Raw genomic sequence first — 14,725 nt, 5'->3', positions numbered from 1 at the left:
CCTCATTCACACTATGGAAATAACTGGGTGTGAAACTGGGTTATTTCTGTGACGTTCCCACTGGCCCCAAATACACCTGGTGCCATTTGTGGAAGAGCAACAGAAAAATCCACTTAACCTGGTGTATTAGATATCAGGTCCTTAAGCACATCTTTTTTCAAGGTCTGGAGCAATCCAGATCTTTGGTAGTGTGAGTACACTACCAAATCGATCCGGATTTGGCGGATTGTTCCCATACATGGAGGCGCGTCCATGTTGAAATGAAGCGGTGCGTGTGTGAATGCTGGAGAGGATTTAAATGCCTCTGAGAGATTCAGTTGCATTAAATGTAGTGGGAATATCGACCCTGTATTGTATCACCACATAGATCTGGATCTCTGTGGGACAAATAATAATGATGATGATGATGATGATGATGATATTTATCTATATCCCACCTCTTCACTTTTGGGGATCGAGGTGGGTAACAACTGATGTTAATACAATATAAAATAATCAGCGTGAATGCCCCCTAGAACACAAGGCAGTGGATTCAAGCTACAGGAAAAGAGATTTCACCTAAAGGTTAGGAAGAACTTCCTGACAGCATGAGCTGTTCAAACAGTGGCACACGCTGCCCTGGAGTGTAGTGGAGTCTCTTTCTTTGGAGGTTTTTAAACAGGGGCTGGCTGTCCATCTGTCAGGAGTGTTTTGTGTATTCCTGCATGGCAGGGATTGGACTGGATGGCTCTTGTGGTCTCTGCCAACTCTGATTCTATACAGTACTTTATATGGCATTTCTTGGTGGGGAAGGGGGACAGGAGTCAAATTCTCTCCAGAAAATGTATTCAGATCATAAATCTCCACCGAATCTATTTTCATACAGCTGGAATCAAGGCTAAAAGTTCCAATTTAGGCATGGTCTCCAAAGCAGGCATGTGATGCTTTAACATCACAAATTACCTTTAAAATAAATGAGGACTATGTGATATGGAGAATGTAGTTTTCTACAAAATCCAGAAAACACAAATGCTGTATAACACCACTATTTAGCAGTGCAAGAAGTTCACCAGACAAAATATTCATACACATTCTTAACAAAAAGAAAGAGAAAGGCATGGAGAAATATATTTTGAGAAAAGTTGTTTGCAGAAGAACCTGCACTATTTCTGCATAGAGGCCATTTGAACCTTAGTAAATATATATATATTTTTCTTCCACATTATTTCTGCTTTTTCTCGCCTTTAAAAACAGGAGGAACTATGTTGGGAAAGGAGATGGTGAAAAGTTGGCCTTGGAAATCTAACTAAAAAGAGCTTCTGTCAAGGCTGTTATAATCTAAAGTCATGTTTTGACAATAAAGGGCAACTATTACACTTGGTGTAACTAATGCATCATTCTGAGGTACATCAGGCCTCATCTCTTAGCAGTGTGACTCTTTTTACTTTAGGCCTCAATGATCCTGTCAGGGTTTGTTTTTTTAATCATGCTCCATTTATGATTCTCATTAAGGCTGCTGATTTCCCTGGAAAAGGCAGAGTCCAAATTCTTACAGAGTTCATAACAGGAAGACATTTAATATGCCCAGCTTTACCTGACATATGAAGATGGAAGCAGCACCTGTCTGGAGCTCTGTATTAAGAGCTGAGTGACATAGAAAGTGAAGTTTCCTCCAGAATTTGGATGTGGTAACAGCAACCACTGAATCAGAAAAGCTGCAGATTACTTCAGTCATTAAAATACTAAGTGGACAGGCACCTATTCCATTGTTTTTCTTGTCATAAACCTGGCAGGACTCCTGATCTCTTACAAGGAACTCAGCAGTTCCTTTACTTTATGTATTACAAGACTGGAAATATTTTGCACTGTGACTAGCTCTTGCAATGCTTTCACACCCACTGGGTGGTTCCTATGCCTTCCCCACTAGGCTTTTCATAGGTTCCTACAATGCTACTCATAGTGGTGCTCCATGGACCACTTCTGATCCTGAGTTTCCAGGAAAGAAAGAACATTATAGCCAATGGCACAAATAGGGTGCTGGTCGATGGAATATTGAGAGAAAAGCCCCATCAGTCGTGCTCTGCCACACAGTTACCAACCTTTAAAGTTTTACCAAGTTTAAACTGCTTGTGCAAGACTGTTCTGAGGCTGACTACTAACAAGAGGGCACAATTCCATTAAACAAAAAACTCAATATTGGATAGTGCTGCCCTATTCCATTATGTGGAAATATACTTGGTTAGAGTTAGAAAACTGCAACGAGAAAACCATGTTATGTCCATGTGAAAGTACCTTTATTTTGCTTTCAAGGGTCAACACCAAGGATCTTATCTTCCCATATTTTACAATACAGAATATAGTTTATTTTAGCTTTTTAAAAATAATGTTGCTGCACTGGAAACTTTCTACTGTATATTTATATATCAGAGGATATGAAAAAGCAGAAAGCCATTATGGGGTAGTGGTTTCAGTGTTGGACTATAACTTGGGAGACCAGGGTTCGATTCCTGGCTCTGTTATACGTTCCACTGGATGACCTTGGGCAAGTCACATGCTCTCAGCCTCAGAGGAAGGCAATGGCAAAACTCTTCTAACAAATCTTGCTAATAAATTGGGAACAACTTGAAGGCACACAACAACAATAAAAAAACACAACTTATTCTGAAAGGTTACAAAACATAGTACCAGCAGAGAAAAACTAACTACATATAAATCTGGATGCAATTTTTATACATATACTGACCATAATTGCACAAATACTTGAAGTGTTTGCCCATGATGTTCCTGCTGAGTGCCCCTCCCCACTCCAATATACACAAATCAATCCAGTCCTATATACTCCAAGATCCTATCACTGTTTCTGCAAAAGTTTTTACGAGTAATTTACTTTGGATGCTCTGCCAGAAACTGAGTGGATGAATTTTAGGAACCAATTTGAGGCAAATGGGACATAATGTGCCAAGTCTAAATGAACCTCCCAGCCTGCAGGGCTAAACAAATTCTTGATATTGCTATCTTCAAATACCAAAACTCAGAGCTTTATCATTTTTTAAAATGAGCAGTTCATCTCCACTTTCAGGTAATTTAACTTTTTCCAAAAGTCTCACAGAATCAAGTTTTTAACTACCACCTTATGGCTGCTATATGTAATTGTGAAATAAACTTCTTAGTACAGCCAATTAACTGAAATGACGTGTCTTTGCTACCTTTGCATACATCTATCATTTGGGAAGTACAAGCCCCAAGCACTTTACCCACAGATATTTTGAGAGACATCAACAAAGCAGTATGTCTACTGCCCTTTAGTATAAAGGTACTAGAATCCATATGAAGCCTTATATCTTTATCAAGGAAGTGCCACTGATCATATTACTCTATATTGTATACTAAAGGACAAAGTTATAACCTTTCCATCTGCTTTTCATGTAATATGTATTATTAGGTTTTCTTATTGCCTCTTCTGAAAAAAAATCTCATTAAACTGATAACATCGACAAACCATAATGTCTCCTGAATGTATTGAAAACTTCTTGGAATTAGGTTATCTGAAGGTCTGCAAGGGATTTCAGTTTCATTCTACTTAGCAGAAGCCAGCTCATGTGGGACAGGTCTTGACATGCTTTCACAGCAGCTACTCCTGTTCTTTGTTTAGCCCTTTGCTTATGTGCCTTCAAGCCACCTGTCCATTTGAGGTGACCCCATGCATTTCATAGGGTTTTCTTAGTCAAGCAACACTCAATGTGGTTTTGCCAGTTCCTTCCTCTGAAATATAGCCAACAGCATTTGTTATTCATTGGTGGTCTCCCATCTAAGTACTAACCAGGACTGACCCTACATAGCTTTAAAGATTAGATGGGATCTGGTGCTTTCAGAGTATTTAGGCAGCTGCTTAGCAAACCAGAAATAGGTTGTAATCTGAAAATAATAGTGTGACATGATCAGGCATTATTTTGAGGACACAACTCAAGCCAGCCCATTTTCTGCACACCACTATTTATCCCCTATTTGGTAAGTGTGTGATGTGTGTGGCTTGTTTACTGCCAGAGTAGCAAAGGGAGACAAAGATGTCCACTATGCTTGTAAGGCCAGACTATAATGGTTAAGAGCTGAAATGGAAAACCTACACAGAAGGGCAGGGAACCGTCTAATTAAAAAGATTTTATGTACAGCGCTGTGTAAATTTACAGCACTTTAGAAATAAAGGTTAATAATAAATATGAGCTTTTTCCTGAACTGACACAGATTATGACACAAATTCATCACTTCATGTTTGAGTAGGCCAATTTCATATAAGATTGCCAATGACTCTCATGACTCCATGCCAATGTATAGCTCATACCCCAAAACCCATTATTTGCAGGCCACAAACACTTAATGCATGTGCCTGCAGAGACACTCATACACATTAGATTCAGAGATATAGCTGTTAGTCTAGATAGAATATCAGTATGGAAAGGGATCCTGTAGCACCTTTGAGAGTAACTGCAAATGAAATTGTAGCATAGACTTGCTATACCTTCCTTCAGTTGGTCTCAAAGATGCTACAAGAACTTTTTGTGTGTGTCTGTCTGTGTTGTGTACTGGTGATCCCAAGTTGAACATACCATGGAGTCTTCGTAGCAAGCTTCTTCATGGGAGAGGGGGTGCCATTACCATCTGGCTGAGAGCATGTGACTTGCCCAAGATCACCCAATGAGTTTTCATGGCTGAGCGGGCATTCAAACCCTGCTTTCCAGAATCTTAGTCCAACACTCAAATCACTTTCCACACATGCTAAAAGGCTCAACATGGGACAAATCTTCAAAAACAAATCATCATAGAATTCTACAAAGATTACATACAGGAGGGAGATCAAGGCCTCAGGATCAGGGTGACCAGACATCCTCCTTTTCCAGGACCTATCCTCCATTTCAGCCTTCTGTCCAGTGGTTCCAAAATCTCCTCCATTTTGTTCCATTTTTAGAAGTATGTGTTTTGAGCTTTTCCTTTGCCCTCCCATTTTTTTAAGCCCCTCCATTTTGTGGTGAGGAAGACCTCTGGTCACCTTGAGGTTAACCCATAAACCCTTTGCTGTGCTTTTTGTCCCAAATGAGACAATTGTGTGTGGGTAGGGTGCCCCTTTCTTCCCATCTCAGGATGATCTTCTAAGCAGGACCCAGTCATAGAGTTGGAAGAGACCTCAAGGGGCATCCAGTCCACCTCCTTGGCATGCAGGAATATGCAATTAAAGCACCTCCAATAGATGGGCATCCAGCCTGTTTGAAAACCTCCAAAGATTGAAAACACATTGCAGAAACAACCCAGTTTAAGACCACTAAGTCCCCTGGCTCAGTGCTAGGGACTTCTTGGAATTGTAGTTCATTGTGGCATGAGAGCTCTCTGATAGAGAAGGCAGTCTCACAAAACGCAGAGATCTTGTAGCACTTTTGAGATTAACTGAAAGAAATTGGCAGCATGAGCTTTTGTAGACTTCAGTCTACTTCCTCGGATACATTTGGTGGAGTGGAAGCCAGGCAAGGACATATATATGCCACTGGTTTGTGAGGATGTCAATTCAAATTACAAATCCTTTGTGTATGGAAATGAAGTTGCAGATCCAGTTTTAACGGTCTTGTGCACAAAGGCATAGGAAACTGATCTTTTGTGAAAGGAATGAAGGGCAGATTCAGTTTTGTAAAGGGACTAGCCTGTGCTGAGGGGTATAGATGAACGTAGGGCAAAACAAGTGAGTAGAGATATCTTGTAGCACCTTTGAGACTTAACTGAAAGGAAAAGCTTGCCACATGAACTTTCCTAAAGTCTACTTCCTCAGATTCCTAGTTTAGGAAAGCTCATGCTGCCAACTTCTTTTAGTTAAGTCTCAAAGGTCCTACAAGATCTCTCTGCATACTGATTCTACAGACTAAGGTTCAAAACACATTGCAGAAATAATCCAGTTTTGAGACTGCTTTAACTGCCTTGGCCCAATGCTAGGGAATTCTGGGAACTGTAGTTTTGTGAGACATTTAGCTTTCTCTGTCAGACAGCTCTGTTGCCACAATAAATGACAATCCCCAGGATGCCCTAGCACTGACCCAGGGTAGTTAAGCGATCTCAAACTGGATTGTTTCTGCAGTGTGTTTTGGACCAAAGGTGAGTCCATCACACTTAGAGAGGAGTGTGTCCCACTATGGAAGAATTCAAGGAGATAGCTGTGTTAGTCTGTGGAATCAGTATGAGAGATCTTGTAGCACCTTTGAAAGAAGTTGGTGGCATGAGCTTTCGTAGACTTCACTCTACTTCCTCAGATGCATTTGGTGGAGTGGAAGCCAGGCACAGACATATATATGCCATTGGTGTGTGAGAATGTCAACTCAATGTGAAACTGAAGGCTTTCATGGCTGGCATTCATAGTTTTTTTTGTGGGTTTTTCAAACTATGTGGCTATGTGGAATTTATTCCACTAAATGCATCTAAGGAAGTAGACTGAAGTCTAGCAAAGCTCATGCTGCCCATTTTCTTTCTTTCAGTTAGTCTCCAAGGTGCTACAAGACCTCTCTATGTACTGATTCTACAGACGAAGACAGCTATGTCTTTGGATTCTTCCACAGTGGGGCACACTCCCCTCTGAGAGTGGGGGGCTCACCTTCTTTGGTCCGAACCACACTGCAGACATTCCAGTTTCCACTCCATTAAGTGCATCTGAGGAAGTACACTGAAGTCTAGGATTTTGAAACTGAACTGATATTCTCATATACCAATGGCGCATACATCTGTCCCTGTTTTCCACTCCACTAAATGCATCTGAAGTAAGACTGAAGTCTAGGATTTTGAACTTGAATTGACATTCTCACATACCAATGGCATATATTTCTATATCTATCTGTCCCTGGTTTCCACTCAACTAAATGCATCTGAGGAAGTAGCCTGAAGCCTAGGAAAGCTCAGGCTGCCCATTTTTCTTTCTTCCAGTGAGTCTCAAAGGTGCTACACGACCTCTCTCTCTCTCTCTCTCTGCAGCCTCTGTGGGAGCGCTCTTAACTAGTGTCCAGCCACTAGGCCCCCTCTCCTTTCTCTGGCCAGGGCTAAGGTCAGCCCCCAGTCCCCTGCTTGGGGAGTATCCACCGACGGGCCTCCTCCTGAGCCTCTCTCTCTCTCTCTCTCTCTCTCCACTCCAGCCCCCTTCGAGCGACCATTGCCCCCCAGGCCTCCAGGAAGACTTGTGTCCAGGGAGGGAGGAGTGACTGGAAGGGAAAGAGGCAGCAGGAGAAGGAGAAGCAGCAGCAGCAGCCCCTTCCCTCGCCGCCGCCGCCTCCTTCTTCTCCCCCTCCTTCCCTTTCCCCTCTCTGCCTCTCTTCCCTTCCATCGTTTGGCCACCATTTTGCCTTCCTTCTTTCCTTCCCTCGCTCCCTCCCTCGCCGAAAACGGAGTGGGCTGGGAGCCTTGGCGGCGGCGGCGGCGGCGGGCATGAGGGGGCGGCGCTGAGGCGGCTACTGAGCGGGCTGAGCCGACATCTTGTCCCCCCTCCCCCCGGCCACCGAGCCAGCCCCGCCGCCCCGAGGAAGAACCCGCGCCGCCGCCGCCGTGGAGCGCCAGGAAGCGGCCCAGGCAAGTACAGCCCTCCTCGCCTTCTCCTCCTTTCCTCCCTCTTTCCCTCGGATATGGCCCCGGGGTCGGGGGAAGGTGGCCGGGCTGGGCAGGAAGGGCTTAGGGACGGGACTGTGTGAACCCGGCGCTCTTCGAGCTCCCAGGCCGCGCTCCTTCAAGGCGCCTCGAGACGGAGGCAAATAAAAAAGGGAGCCTAAATGAAGGACGGCGAGACCGAGCTCCGCCATCTTGTCTCCCCCTCTCATCCCCGGGAGCCCTTGGCCACGCCCACCTTCTTCGCCCCCATTGGCCCAGCCCTCCAGGCGTCCCGCCTCTCCTCCCTCGCGCTGGCGGTGATGGACGGCTCCTTCGCCCAATAGGGAGAGGGGAAGGGTTGAACAGTGGTTGCCTACCTGCCGTGTAATTAATTTAGTCGAGGGATGACTCCCTCCATGTTGAGGAGGGGGCTGCGTTGTTGTTGATGTTGGGGAAATGTAGGCCCCAGGCCTCCCTTTGCTTTAGGGAAAGTGGGGCTGCCCAAGTCCCTCAGGCCTGGTCACGTGACGAGGGCCTGAAGCCTGACATTCTGTGGAGAGGCCTAGTTTGTTTTTTGCTTCCCTCTTAATCTTCGTTGAGGAAACAGTCTGTTTGGCACCAGTTTAAGCGCCCTGGCTCAGTGCTGTGGAATTCTGGGAATGGTACTTGGTTGTGGCACCAGAGCTTCCGGTGCCACAACCAACTACCATTCCCAGAATTCCACAGCACTGAGCCAGGGCGCTTAAACTGGTGCCAGACCTGACTATTTCTACAGTGTGGATGCAGTATATCCTGGAGACTCCCATGCCGTCGTCAACCCTCGAAATAAAGGCTTGCAACGCCCAGCTCTGGCCCCAGTGTTTACCACAAAAGTTGACATAAGAAACACAAAACTGCTGCCCATAATCAGAGGGTTTTGTTGGCAGAGAGGGAGGTCACTTTTTCTGGCCTGACCCCTGGCATAGACACAGATCACACTGGATCAGGGTCCATAGTGATGGGGAATATGATGGCTTGGACATTTCTGCTCAGTTGTATATCTTTACTCTTCAGTAGTTTTTCTAGTTCTTTCATAGCTGCCCTTCTCATTCCCAATCTTCTTATTTCCTAACTGAAGTCAACTTGTCTATATTTGTTCCTAAGTATGGGAATTCTTTATGTCGATTTCCTCATTGTCTTTTTGTCATTGAATTTTTGTATCTCTACTGTGGTCATAATTTTTGTTTTCTTTATGTTCAGCACTAATTTGCCTTTGCACTTTCATCCTTGACCTTATTAGCCGTTCCAAGTCTGTGATGCTTTCTGTCATCATTATGGTATCATAAGGCAACACTATTATGGGGTTTTCTTGGCACAATTTGTTCAGGGGATGTTTTTGCTATTGCCTTCCCCTGAAGCTGAGAGAGTGTGACTTATTCAAGGTAACTCAGTGGGTTTTGAGGCTGAGCCAGGAATCCAACTTTGGTCTCCAGAGCTGTAGTTCAACGTTCAAACTACTAAAGTTTACAGCACCACAAAGAAAGCATAATTCATCTACTGTTTGTAGCATCGTTTTCATGTGGCAGGTTTCTGTCCTCACATTGTAGGATTAATGTCATCTAACTGAATGCACACAAGAGGTTGACAGCCAAAGCACCGAGTGGCTCAGTCAAATCATTTTGAAATTCAGCTCAGTGTTTCTTGCCTTGGTGCAGATTTCCCTTTGAGACTGCTTTAGCAACCCTGACTAGGGAATTCTGGGAACTGTAGTTTTGTGAGATATTTAACCTCTTTCAGAGAGAGCTCTGGTGCCACAACAAACTAAAAATTCCCAGGATTCCCTAGCACTGCGCCAGGGCATTTAAAGGGGTTTCAAACTGGATTATTTCTGCAGTACGTTTTGGACTTTAGTCATAATGCTGAAAAATACAGCAGAAGTTTTGACTAGCGGATTTCTCCTGTCAGGGTTAATAAATAAAATCTGTGTAGTAGCCATACAGAAAGCACTTTCTTCCTGCTGAGACAGTAGAGCCCTTCTTTCTCAAGTCCTGCTTTCTCTTTGACCCATTTTCTTGAGTCCATGGTCTTCACTACCCATTATTTCACTATTTCATCAGGTCCCTGCTTTGTCCAATTTCCTGTCTCTTGACCAGTTTTACCATACTCCTTTCTCACTCTTCCTTCTGATCTTAATTAAGCATTGTGAAATTTTTTCGGAGTTCACCTCTCAAATTATCTGTGTCTTAGCAAAATTTGTCAACTTCTGTCCTTTTTGTCAAGCCTCTTTCTCCAGAATTGTCTAACTGAACTTTTAGATTCAATCAGCTTGTTTGAATTTTTAATTCTAGCCAAACTGAGGGTGTGTCCTGATAAGATGAGGTTCAGAGTTCTTCAATCAGCATATTGAAAATAACTTTATTGTTTTGCATGTACAATCTTTGTGTGTACAGTCTTTGATTCAGTACATAAATGGTGGATAGTATGTGCAGTCAAGAGCCTTACAGATAGAAAAAAAATGTAGTTACTGTGCTGTATAACTGAGTATTTGAGAGATAAGAAATTTCACTACATTTCACCAGAAAAAAGTGGTATGTGCTCTTGCTAACTGATAGTGCCTGGCAAGTTGAGAAACATGGTGATGGTGCTTCTGGTGTCTGACCTGTTGATAACTGGCAAAAGAAGAAATAGACGGAGACAGATCTTGGAAAGGATGGAGGAAAAGTAAGGGCACCAAAGGAAAAAAAATATTGAAATGTAGTGGCATTGGATGTAGACTGCAGGGGAGGTGCTTTAACACATCCAAGGAAATGTATGTGCTCCACAAATGTTATTTGCTATAGTGTACATATGTAAGAAATGTGACATTGTATAACAGGAGAGGAGGGCCATAAGGAAAGTAACACAAAATAAGCAGTTTGTCTTTGTGAACCATGAATTAACTTTACAGTTATAAACTCCAGTAGGTGCTAAATTAGTTTCAGGTTAGAATTATTTGATTGTTGAAAAGTAAGGAAGTGCTAATATACATTGCTGTATATTATATTTTGACATGGTAATCATGGATTAAACTATATTACAGTCACAAACAGGCTTCTATAATTAAAAATTATACAAGAAACAAAGTAAACAAGAACATTGCTTCTGCAGGAACATCCCAGTATACATAGGGTTGCCATAACCCGGCTGCACCCGTGAATTTCCCGGTTTTGGGGGCCCCGGGCCCCTCCCGGCACGGGTGCAGCCCAAAAACCGGGACACCCCCGGTTGCAGCCAAGTTGCTGCGGCCTGCAGGGCCTCACTGCCCTCCTCCTCCGCCTCGGGGAGGCGGGGAGGAAGAGGAGGACAGCGAGGCCTGCCTGGAGCGAAGGAGGTGCCTCCCCGCGCGCCCGCACCACCCTCCTCCTCCGCCCCCTCGCCCTCAGGCTTCGCGCCTGCCCGCAGCATAGAGGAGGCAGGCGTGCGGGGAGGAGGAGAAGAGGAGGTGGGGAGGGTGGCGCGCCCGCGCGCAAGAGGCACTGGCTCCGTCCGCCTTTGCCTCCCCGCGTGGCCGCGCCACTCACCTCCTCCTCCTCCGCCCCCTCTTTTCCAGGCCGCGCGGCCGCGTGGAGGAGGCAAAGGTGGAGGCGGTTCGCCTCCTGCGTGCAGCCGCGTGCCACCCTCCTCCGCCCCGTCCGCCCCAGCCCCCAGGCGAATGGAGAAGGAGGAGGAGGAGGAGGGGAAGGAGGTGGTGAGTGAGTGGCCAGAGAGGCCTCAAGGTGGGTTTTTTTTTGGGGGGGGGGTGCTTTTAATGCTAACAAGTCTCCCTTACTTTGACAGTGATAGTGTAGTGGTGATGATGATGATGAAGATGATATGAGTGGGTCAGCTTGAGAGGCATGCATGCACTGTTTCAGAAGCCGAGAGAGTGTGACTTTCCAAAGTGCCTTTTCTGTGTGGTTTTGGTTCTGAGGCAAGGCCAATGTAAATTGCTGTGATTTTTATAAACTCATGCGCAGTGAAGAAAAACCAAAGCCCCTTGACACACACTTCTGAGAAGTACACTTGGTGCAAGAACAGTGAAACCACCTTGACATGTTCAATATGCATAGCCATGTTAAACCATGCTAAGTGTTAAACCCAAGGGGTTTGGTTATGGAATAAGCCTCTGATGCAAGAGGCCATGTTCAGTAAAGCCATGTGAAATGCCCAAATGTGCTGTTGTGTGTGTTTTGGAATGGAGGTTGGGGGTGTTTTGCCAGAAAGGGAAGTCCATTTCTGACATCTGTCTAGAAATAATGCCCAAATGTCCTCCATTTTGATCATGCCTAAGAAACAGGCATTTAGATTAACATTTTTTAAAAAAACCGTCAATTTTTTCACATGTCCTCCATTTTTAAAAAACGTGTCCTACATTTGAAAAATTTTCCCTATATTTGTCCTACATTTGTCCCGGTTTGGAGGTCCTGACTTATGGCAACGCTAAGTATACACAACAAAAAACCCCAAACCATAAATCAGTGGGAGTACCTATTGGTGCATACTAGTACTGATATATTTACAGTGGACCCTCTATAATGGTGGGCTGCCACATTGCTGGTGAGGATACACACATGTTGTCACCACTGAATAGTATGAGGTGCCACTGTTTGAATTTTTTCCCCATTTAAGCAGAGCCCTGGAACCAAACCCTATGGATGAGAAGGGTCCACTGTACTAAGATAGTTGCATCAGCTGATTCCTTTAGAGCGTCCTAAGATACAGTCCTCAGTTCTCAGGGCCGGCCTGTCCATATAGGCGACCTAGGCAGCTGCCTAAGGCGCCAAAGGTTTAGGGGCGGCACTGGCACGGCACGGAAAGAGCGTGCGCCAATCCCTGGGGTGCCACTCATGCTCCCGCTGGCCCTGCCTGCTATTGCTCTTTGCAAAGATCAAAAAGGAGCCGGGCCAGCAGGAGAGCGAGTGGCGCCCTGGGATTGGCTGGGCTCCACGCCCGCGCGCACCCCAGCCAACTGCCCTCCGCCCTCCCCTGGCTCTGCCCCCTTTTGCTCTGCAAAGAGCAATGGGGGCAGGGCCAGCAGGAGGGCGAGTGGCGCCCAGGGATTGGCTGGGCTCCGCACATGAGTGCGCCCCAGCCAAGCGCCCTCTGCCCTCCCCTGGCCCTGCCCCCTTTTGCTCTGCAAAGAGCAAAAGGCGGCAGGGCCAGCAGGAGGGCAAGTAGCGCCCAAAAGATGCCACTCGCTCTCCCCTGGGCCTCCTACCTTTTGCTCTCCACGGAGAGCAAAAAGCAGGAGACCCAGTGAGGGAGGAAAGCGTGCCTGCCTGTGTGTGCACACGCCAAGCACCCTTCACTCTCCTCTGGGTCCCCTGCTTGTTGCTCTCAGGGGGGCGCCAAAATATTTCTCGCCTAGGGTGGCAAAATACCTAGAGCTGGCTCTGTCAGTTCTAGATAGCCAGAAATACCAGTCAAAAATGGGTAATATATGTATTTAAAGGACAGGGGTGGGGAGGGGGTCACTTTTCTTGAAGCATACTTTGTATCACAGTTGACTCCTTCACTGGCAGTTAGGCATTGTCTTTAAGTGAGCATCACCTATAATAGGAATGGGAAGAATTATATTCCCCCAGATCAGACTTGTTTTTTTGGGGGGGTGAGTGAGTTGTCTTTTCTAGTGTTTTCCTTTTCCTTTTAACTTATTAATGTATTTATTAAAATGTATTTCAACAGGTTAGAACTGCATTAAACATGATAGAACAGGTTGATTTCACTTAAAGACTATGTATTTATTTGAATGATATCAATTCAACTTCAGTGGATTTCGAAAGCAGCCATGTTGTTACTTGGCACCTGAATGAAAACAGTTTTGATGGTAATCAGGCCTGTAAGGGGATAGTATTCTGGAACCAAAATGTTACAGCAGAGAAGGCCCTATACTATGTCCTACCACATTATATTGCACCTACCAGTGGGCTACAAAAAATAGTCCTTCCAGCTGATTTTAATCTTCAAGAAAGTGTATAAATGGAGAGGCACATCTTCAGGTATTGAGGTCTCACACCATTTGGGGTTTTGAATGTTGTCACTAGGACCTTGATTTCTGACTGGAATTGAATTGGCAGTCAGTGTCACTTTTTAAAGACTAATGTTAAATGGTTTCTGTTAAAAGTTCTGGTCAACAGTCTAGTTGCTATGTTTTGCACTGGCTGCATGCAGTTTCGTCTTCAAGGGCGGTCCTACATAGTCTTAACATGAATTACTGTGACAAGGCTATCTCTAGCTGGTGGATCAGGCAAAACTGGCATCAAGCAGTCTGAGCCATAGAATCCAGCTGGGCCACCAGTGAAAGAGATGGATCCAGGAATACTCCCATGCTTCATACATACTCTTTCAGGGAGAGTGCAGCATCATCTGGGGCAGGTAACCAGCCAGTTCCTGGATCCATGAAAGACCAATTCACAGATCCTGATGGATGCATCATATCAGGATTCATCTTTATTTGCTCTCATCCACATTGTATATTCCTGCATGGTAGGGGGTTGGATTTGATGGCCCTTGAGGGCTCCTTCAACTCTATGATTCTATGATTCATTACAACGTGAAAGCACTTGTCCAACATCTGCACAGACCCTCTTGATTCTGATGGCAAGGATATAAGCGTAAGGAATAGAGATGAATGTCCTCAGTATACAAGGGTAGATAATCTCAATGATCTCACTTAGCAGCTTCATAGAGAAACTGCATGTGAGATAAAAAGCAATAGCATTAGCATTTACGTTTCTCTACCACTTTAGAGTGAATTTGGCACTCTCTAAGTGGTTTATAATCTGTACGCCAATTGCCCCCAACATGCTGGATATTCATTTTACCAACCTATGAAGGGATGAAAGGCTGAGTTAACCTTGGAGCCCCTCAAGAGCAAACTCACAACTTGGCTACTATACAGACATTTAACCACTGCACCACCAGGGCTCCTGGTGGCATCCCACAGGCTTGAGGCTGATCAGGAATCCTCATACCACTCTGACCGGCTTTGTAGATAGGACTGGAACCACTGTGGCACAGTGCCTCTTACTCCCATTCTGGATAACTGTGTCAGCAGGATATCATACACAATGGTATCAAAAACTATTGACGGATTCAGGAGAATCAACAGGGCAGCATGCTCTTTGTCTTTCACTTGGAGTACATT

At 45.0% G+C, this 14,725-nt stretch overlaps 1 protein-coding gene across 2 annotated transcripts in view; it reads left to right on the top strand.

Moving 5' to 3' along the window:
- Window positions 1-7,529: 7,529 nt before the first annotated feature.
- Window positions 7,530-14,725, top strand: part of BRPF3 (bromodomain and PHD finger containing 3) — a 52,831-nt gene continuing 45,635 nt past the window's right edge. For both annotated transcript variants that reach the window (XM_089514785.1, XM_089514784.1), the window contains exon 1: window positions 7,530-7,566. The gene's annotated coding sequence lies outside the window, so the exon portion shown is untranslated. The remainder of the gene's footprint in view (window positions 7,567-14,725) is intronic.

The sequence above is a fragment of the Sceloporus occidentalis genome, unplaced genomic scaffold (assembly GCF_023333645.1).
Source record: "Sceloporus occidentalis isolate IW3139 unplaced genomic scaffold, rSceOcc1.0.p SCAF_3, whole genome shotgun sequence".
Taxonomy (NCBI): domain Eukaryota; kingdom Metazoa; phylum Chordata; class Lepidosauria; order Squamata; family Phrynosomatidae; genus Sceloporus; species Sceloporus occidentalis.
This window is presented reverse-complemented; position numbering and strand designations above follow the sequence as displayed.